This window comes from Myotis davidii, unplaced genomic scaffold, assembly GCF_000327345.1.
Source record: "Myotis davidii unplaced genomic scaffold, ASM32734v1 scaffold866, whole genome shotgun sequence".
Classification (NCBI taxonomy): domain Eukaryota; kingdom Metazoa; phylum Chordata; class Mammalia; order Chiroptera; family Vespertilionidae; genus Myotis; species Myotis davidii.
The window spans coordinates 428,238-435,613 of record NW_006297145.1 but is presented as its reverse complement, the minus strand read 5'-3'; the positions used below and the strand labels follow the sequence as shown (position 1 = coordinate 435,613).

General features: G+C 41.9%; 1 long non-coding RNA gene across 1 annotated transcript in view; it reads left to right on the top strand.

The window, feature by feature from the left end:
- The first annotated feature begins 264 nt into the window (after positions 1-264).
- LOC107184521 overlaps positions 265-7,376 on the top strand; it is an 8,176-nt gene continuing 1,064 nt past the window's right edge. Inside the window, exons 1-2 of the long non-coding RNA XR_001515371.1 lie at positions 265-274; positions 5,594-5,600. This is a non-coding gene — a long non-coding RNA (uncharacterized LOC107184521). The remainder of the gene's footprint in view (positions 275-5,593; positions 5,601-7,376) is intronic.

The window sequence follows — 7,376 nt, the reverse complement described above, 5'->3', positions numbered from 1 at the left end:
TACATCTTTATTTTTATTCTTCTTGTGTTTTTTGCTCATACTGTATTTTTTTGCAGAGAATATTAACAGTAGCACATTTTTCTCATCAGAACAAACAAAAACAGCATTCCACAATGTTATAGTCACTCTATATGTAATAATCATCCGTCTACTTCTTTCAGGCTAATTACATGTCTACACCTCTACTCATATAATTTATATATGCCAGCGTCCAGAATTTACATAATAATTGGAGAAAATTTTTCTCAACTATTAATACATGTGTGTCTCTTAAGTTTATTAATGACATTACTTGTGTGCCTATTTAGATCTCATTTGCCTGTGTTTATTCATGGTATTTCTTAGCAAAATCAAATGTGTACTTGAATTCTGAAATGTATGTGAATTGCACTAGTTCTGCATTTTTAACAAGGTTTTATATAAAAAACCTGGTTTTCAATAAAGAGCAAACCTGGACGCTGTGTTGTAACCCTACTGTGTTACCTGTGAAGGAGAGATTATAAACCAGAGACCCACTCAGTGTCACTCAACCAGATCAGATGATTAATGTGGTTAATCATCCTACAAGAGAAAGAAAGGTTACTTCAAGTGGGGCTGTGTTGAAAATGACTTCTTTCTATTCATGCATTAGTCTCGTGGCTGTACTTGCTCTCTCTACATTCTGTACATGAGCATCTATTATGCTGAGAGAGCGAACCCAGAGCTACAGTATCCTCTCCGTTGGGTATCCTTGGTGCTACTCATCACTACAGGCTTGAAACAGCTTTGCACCAAGTGTATGGCTGGCTGGTAGCCTTCTGAAGAGCTCTGCTCTCAGGAGCTAATGTTTTAAGGTTTTTTCACCTCGAGGTAATTTACAACAAATACGGTGACTCTCTCAACTGTGGTTTGATTTCATTCCAGCCTTAGAAAATACAGAGGGATAGACCCCAAAGGAAAATTTTGACATTGATACTTGAATAACTGTGATTCAGAAACGTTTCTAAGAAGTTTCAGAGGAGAGTTGAAAAGTCATAACCTATTTTTTTTTTTTTACAGGGGATTACTTCTCACATCTGACCCAACTTGCTCAGAGTGCCACTAAGATCCAAAATGCTAAAATGAAAATAATGGTTTCAGTGTGAGGGCCTACTGTGTGCCCGGCAATGCACCAATCTTTTACATGTGTTTTGACAATTCACTGAAAGTTTACAACAAGCATGTCAAACTCGTGACCCACGGGCTGCATGCCTCATTAATTTGGCCCATGTTAGCCTTTGAGTTTGGTTTACAACACTCCTGAGTTTTATCCTCCTTTTATATATGAACAAGCTAGGACTCAGAAAGGAGGAACAGTATGACCAAAGCCACACAGCTAGTAAGTCAAGATTAAATCCGCATCTGTCTGCCTGCAGCATCCAGGATCTTGATTACCTGCCACCCTGGCTTCCAGAGCACACAGAGCTGTGCTTCAGGTAAACCAGTTCCCAGTTCAGACAGGACTGGGTCATTCCAAAAGCCATTTAGCGTTTTCTTCTGCCTAGAACACACTCTTAACCTCCTTTATACCCACAGATAAGTTAGTCTTATCTGCTAATAAGTCACTGCATTTCCTTTGAGACCCAGTATAGCATCACTCCCTCTATGAAGTCTTTCCTGCCCCAAATGTGCAAACTCTAATGCTTACATCCAGTGAAGCTTGCCCTTGCTGTGTCCTTTAAATATCTGCCAATTTTGTGTGTCTATTCCCCTTAGTACTTCCCTCCTTCTCTCTCTCTCCTTTGTCTCTCTCTCCCCCTTTCTCTCCTCTCTCTCCTTTAAATGCCTATGATATAGACCTGAACTCATGCATATATTTTCATCTGTTGTAATATATGATTCAGATATAAACAGTGTTCTTCAATTTTAATTTCAGAATCCAGTGGATGGAACATGTTTGTAATGTCTAAAAATAGCATCCAAAACACAAACACCCACAACTCTCTCCCTTGAATTAACAGCATACAGTAAATTGATTTTTTTTTTTTTTTGGTGAGTCAGTGACTAGCAATAGGAAAAAAATTATCCAGTCCTATTCAATGGGGGGGGGATGAACATGATGTCAGCATGTACTAAATACCAGCAATACATTAATCACAGAAGCACAATAATTAATCATACATGTAATATCTAATAATCATTAACAATGTATTAGTCATCATGTATATATAGACATGTATATACTCTGTTTTCCCATCTGCACTTTAGAGAGACAACTCAGGCTCAGAGAAGTTTGGTGACTGTTCCAATGTCACCCAGTGAAGAAAGAGGAATGGGTGGGATTCAAACCCAAGACCCATGCTTTCTCGCTAGATTAAAGATTCTCGCCCATGAAATAAGAGAGGTTGTAGGTGCTGTCCTCTCACCAAAAGCAGCTTGTATGAAAGAGAAGAGAAAATGCCTTCATGAAAAACACAAACCTCGGATTCAGGAACCCTTTTTCAAGAATAGCAAGGGTACCCGGCCAGGGTTTTGCAATCACAGGCACAGAGCTTGCATGCTGACACTTCCTATGATTCAGCTGTGCCGTCTTACTCGGCTCTTTATGAAATTAAACCACATTTTAGAAAAGGAAACAATATCACACTGATCATTTCTGTTTAAAATCTGATAATTTAAAACGAAGATGAAAACAAATGGGATGACATAGATTTTTATCTCACCCTCTAGTCACAGAAATGTTGAGTGTGAATGACTGAATTCCAAATTCCAGAAACAAAACTTTTCTTTGCTGGTTCTGGAGGTTTCTCATATCGTTTCACAACCTACACAGTCCATGCCCCTACACTCAGGGCAACTGCTTCCTCTTCCTTCCTCAGCGCATGCCATGAACCCTCAGTGTGAGACAGGGAAGGGGCTGTGGGGGGAGGTGCCCAGGAGTCCCTCCCTGCATGGGGCACTTCTGAAAAATCTCTAATTCCCACCTGCCCACGAGCCCCTCAGGCTGCTCTGGGCTGAACAAGTGTGAGAGAGTAACCAGGCAGGATGTCAGTCCTGGTTCTGAGAGTTGCTACGTGGCCATCATTTGCTTTGGCTTCAACTGTAGCAACAGGCAGGATGGAAAGTGTAAGTAAAGAAAGTGCAGCTGATGCTCTGGGGGAAGTCTTCAGAGCGAAAGCAGGCGGGCTCTGCGGCAGACCTCAGCTCTGGCTGAAGCCAAGTTGGCCTGCTGAGGCTGCCAGGCCTACCCGGGTTTCCAGGTCCTGCCTCCTGTCCAGACTTCTGCAAGTCTTGTGGCGCCAGCATCCTTCTCTCAGAACTCATCAGCCTCCTGCTCCCCTGCTCGCCTTCATTCTTAAGTCCCCGTCCCATAAATGGGAGCTTTCCTAAGGCCAGTCCTATGCCTCTGCTCTCCTGGGCTGCATCTGGGAGGGAGTTGGAGAGTTAACCACTGTTGTGGTGGAACCTGAGAACAGATTTAGACAGGTCTGACTTCCAATCCTGGGGTGAGGTCTATTGTCATCTGTGTGACTTATGCAAAAAGAATCTTTCTCGTGTCATACTCTCCTTTGACTTCTCTGGGGGAATAACTTCCTAACCTATGTTTTCATTCCTTACCTCTAGAATAGTCAGCTGCCTGCTGCATGTTTCCCTTGGATGCTCCTTTGTTGCCTCAAATACAACAAACAAAAATGATTATCTACTCTTCTCCTTCCCCCGACAAATCATTTTTATGGTCCTTTCTTTCTGCTAATGGAGCCACCAGTTATTAAGATATATTTTTTAAAATATATTTTTATTAATTTCAGAGAGGAAGGGAGAGAGAAAGAGAGACACATCAATGATGAGAGAGTATCATCAATAGACTGCCTTTTGCATACCCCCACCAGGGACTGAGCCCACAACTCAGGTGAGTGCCCTGACCGGGAATGGAACAATGACTTCCTTGTTCATAGATTGACACTCAACCACTGAGCCGCGTCAGCCGGGCTGAGGTTCACTTTTAACTCCCCATACTGAATCCCTGAATCAGAACATAAATGCTCTGATTCTGCCTCCACAGCTCTCTGCAGTCCAGCTCCTCCTTTCTCACGGGTTCCTGCTAGTTCATGACATTTTATCCCCTTACATGTGTACTCCTTTCAAACTAGCCTTTATATCACAGCCAGAAAAATACTTCCTCACCCACCATCCTCCAGCATCATAGAAAACCCTCCCCAGCCTTTCAGCTCCTTGACCCGGTGCTCAAGGTTCTTCATAACCTGGTCTCATTTTCTCCCAGCATCATCCCTGCGCTTCCCACCAAGACCTCTGCTCCTGTTAAGCCATTCCACTCAACACAACTTGTCCCGTTCACTAAACATCTGTAGAAGGCCCACTTAAGCCAGACCTTACGGATCCAGTAGGTGAATAAGCAGACACAGCCTCCTCTCCAAGGTGGAGCAGGCAGGCTTTATAGACAAGTGCATATATCATGCAAATTGTGAACTCCTGGGGAAACATGGCAAACTGAGCACAGCATTTATAGTGTTTTCTTTTCCCCGTGAAATTACCAAAGAAACGTCTAAGGTATAGTGGGCAACAAATGACAATCAAATTTTGGTAGACGGGGTCTAGATAAATGAGCAATGATCATATTAGCAGAGTGGAGAAAACAGCAACTTAAAGCGTGTGGGGGAGAATGCTGAACATCTCACCCACCCTGCAGAAGGCCTGCAAGGTGAGGCGGCGACACCTGTATTTCCGCAGAAGCAAGGGGCAGGAGGCTGCGCATCTGGACACAGGAAAAGTTAAACCCTTAGATGCCCCCTTTGGCCCCACGGAGCCTGACAGCCACCTTACAAGCAAAAGACAGGAGAGCTGGTGTCTGGAGAAATTGTTGAAGAAGTTCCAGACTCACGTACATCCGGCATAGAGCCTGGGCTAAAAAGGATCATGCTGGGACACATCCCCATGGCATTTCAGGAGATGATGCTAAAAACTTCTAGATGGGGGAGGGGAAGAGAAAAAGATCACATACAAACCAATGGGGTGAGATTGCAATCGGACTTTTCCTGGGCATGCTAGAAGTTGGAAAAAATCGGAGAAGGCCTTCAAACTTCGAAGGAAAGTTTGAATATAGAATTCGTTACATAGCTACACTTTCAACAAAAGTAAGGAAAACATAGAGACATTTTCAAACAAAGGAGGATTCAGAAAGTTTACCTCCATACACACCCTCTTTTTCAGGAAGTAACTTGAGGATGTCCTCCAGCTAAGCAAAGAAAGAGGAAGATGCAGAGATCCAAGAAACAAGGGGTCCAAAATAGGAAAGCAGGGTGGGGAAATTCCAGGATCCAGGCAGGGCGGGGCAGTACAGACAGCAGGAGAGGGGGGAAGTTTAAGGCAAGGGCTGCAAGAAAAGAAAAAGAAAAAAAAAGAATGACACAAATTAATATCTGATACATGTTGTCATTTAGAAGAGGGGTTGGCAAACTCCAACCCATGTTCCAATCCTGCCTGCTACTTAGTTTTGCAAATAAAGTTTTATTGAAACAGCCACATTCATTTACATATTGTCTGCAACTCAGTTACACATTGCCCTTGTCTGTGTTCCCTCTACAATAGCTAAGCAGTTGCAACAGAGATTGTCTAGACCAGTGGTCGGCAAACTCATTAGTCAACACAGCCAAATATCAACAGTATTTCTTCAAAATAGACTTGCCCAGGTTCGCGAGCTGCAGTTTGCCAACCACGGGTCTAGACTGAGAAGTGTAAGATTCTTACCATGTGATTTTTTTTTTTCACAGTTTGTCAACCCCTGATTTAAAAAGGAAAAAAAAAAATTACTGATCTGATAGAATGGGTGAGGAAAGGTAATAAATGGGGAAAATAACCAACTGGGGATAAAGAGGCAATTGTTAATTCAGGAAATACAAGGTGTATCAGAAAAGAAATGATCATAAGACACTATTTGGACTCTGCAGTGAACAATATTTGCGTGATCATAAAAATAGAAACACTGGATCAAATTTACCCCAAAAGTATGATATAAATATTAAAAGAAATGAAATGTATAAAAGCTCTAAATTTTCATCTACTAGAGCAGAAAGTCAGTGGAAGCCTGATAATGATAAATTAATAGATAACAATATAAGCATATTTGCTAGAAATATAGAGGCATGTGCCATAAGAAATAATTAAGAGAGATAAAAAGTGACTTGTCTGGTGAGCAGGACCAAATGAGGTAGGGATTAGTACACAGAGCACTCTTTTCATTATAAACCTTTCAATGCTTTTTAAAAAATATATGTGTATACATAATGTTTGATAAAGTGGCAATTAATTTTCAAAAATACACCATCTCAAAACCTACAAGTCAGTAGGTATGATGAAGCCCCAAAACAAGACACCATGAAAAAGAACAGTGGAGCTGGACAGACTATAAATTTATATCATCCCCAGAGAAGTGGGTTCTATGGAGCTGGCATTTGAACTGAGAACCTGAAAGCTGGCCAGCCAGTTTGGAGGAAGAAACCTCCCAGACAGGACTAGCCAGTGGAGAGGCCCAGGTGTGAGATAAAGCATGATGACTTGAAGGACTTGAATTGGATGGGATTGGCTGAACGAGAAAGTGTGGATATAGAAGTTCAGGACCAAACTAGCCATGACAGCAAGAAAGAGAGACCTTATGTCATCTTGAAGCATCCCAAAGGCACTGCTGAACACTGGCTGGTGATACCAACAGAATGACATGAATGTGTCCTAAGACTGTGACCAACATTTGGAGCACCTTTCTTCCTTTCATAATTTTTGCATAAAAACATTGAAATCCACAACCTACCAAAAAAGGTATCGTACAGTTAGAGAGTTGAGCCAGACTGTATTTGTCTCCTTCAAGATGCCATGTCAAACACATCTCTAAGCAGCAAGGGGACTTCCCAAGGTCCTTGCTGGCTTTAAAAGTGACTGCCTTATTATGTTGTAATAACTGTATGGTGTCAAGGGGGTACTAGACTTATCCAAGGGATTATATAAATATCTAACTACTATGCTGTATGCCTGAAAGTAATATAACAGTGAATGTCAACTGTAATTGGGGGAGAAAAGGAACCTGCCTTTCTCAAGTAAACTCTGGCTCCAACCCTGACTACGCTATCTCCTTAGCCCCACATCCTGGAATTTTGGATGCAGGATTCCCTCTGATCTCTTCTCACCTCTCCTTAACCAAATCCAAAGTCTTGATCTTCTCCATCACTTGACTGACTTGCTAAGTGCCCTGTTCTTCATTCTCTCATCATTCTGTTCCAGGTGTCCTAAAACAGACTTGAATCTTTTATTACTATTGTTCTTTCTTTCTTGATGAAGGAAGTAATGCACTTACATTCAGACACAAGTTTCTTTTCTCATTGGTACCCAGACCAGCTACTTTGAACAGC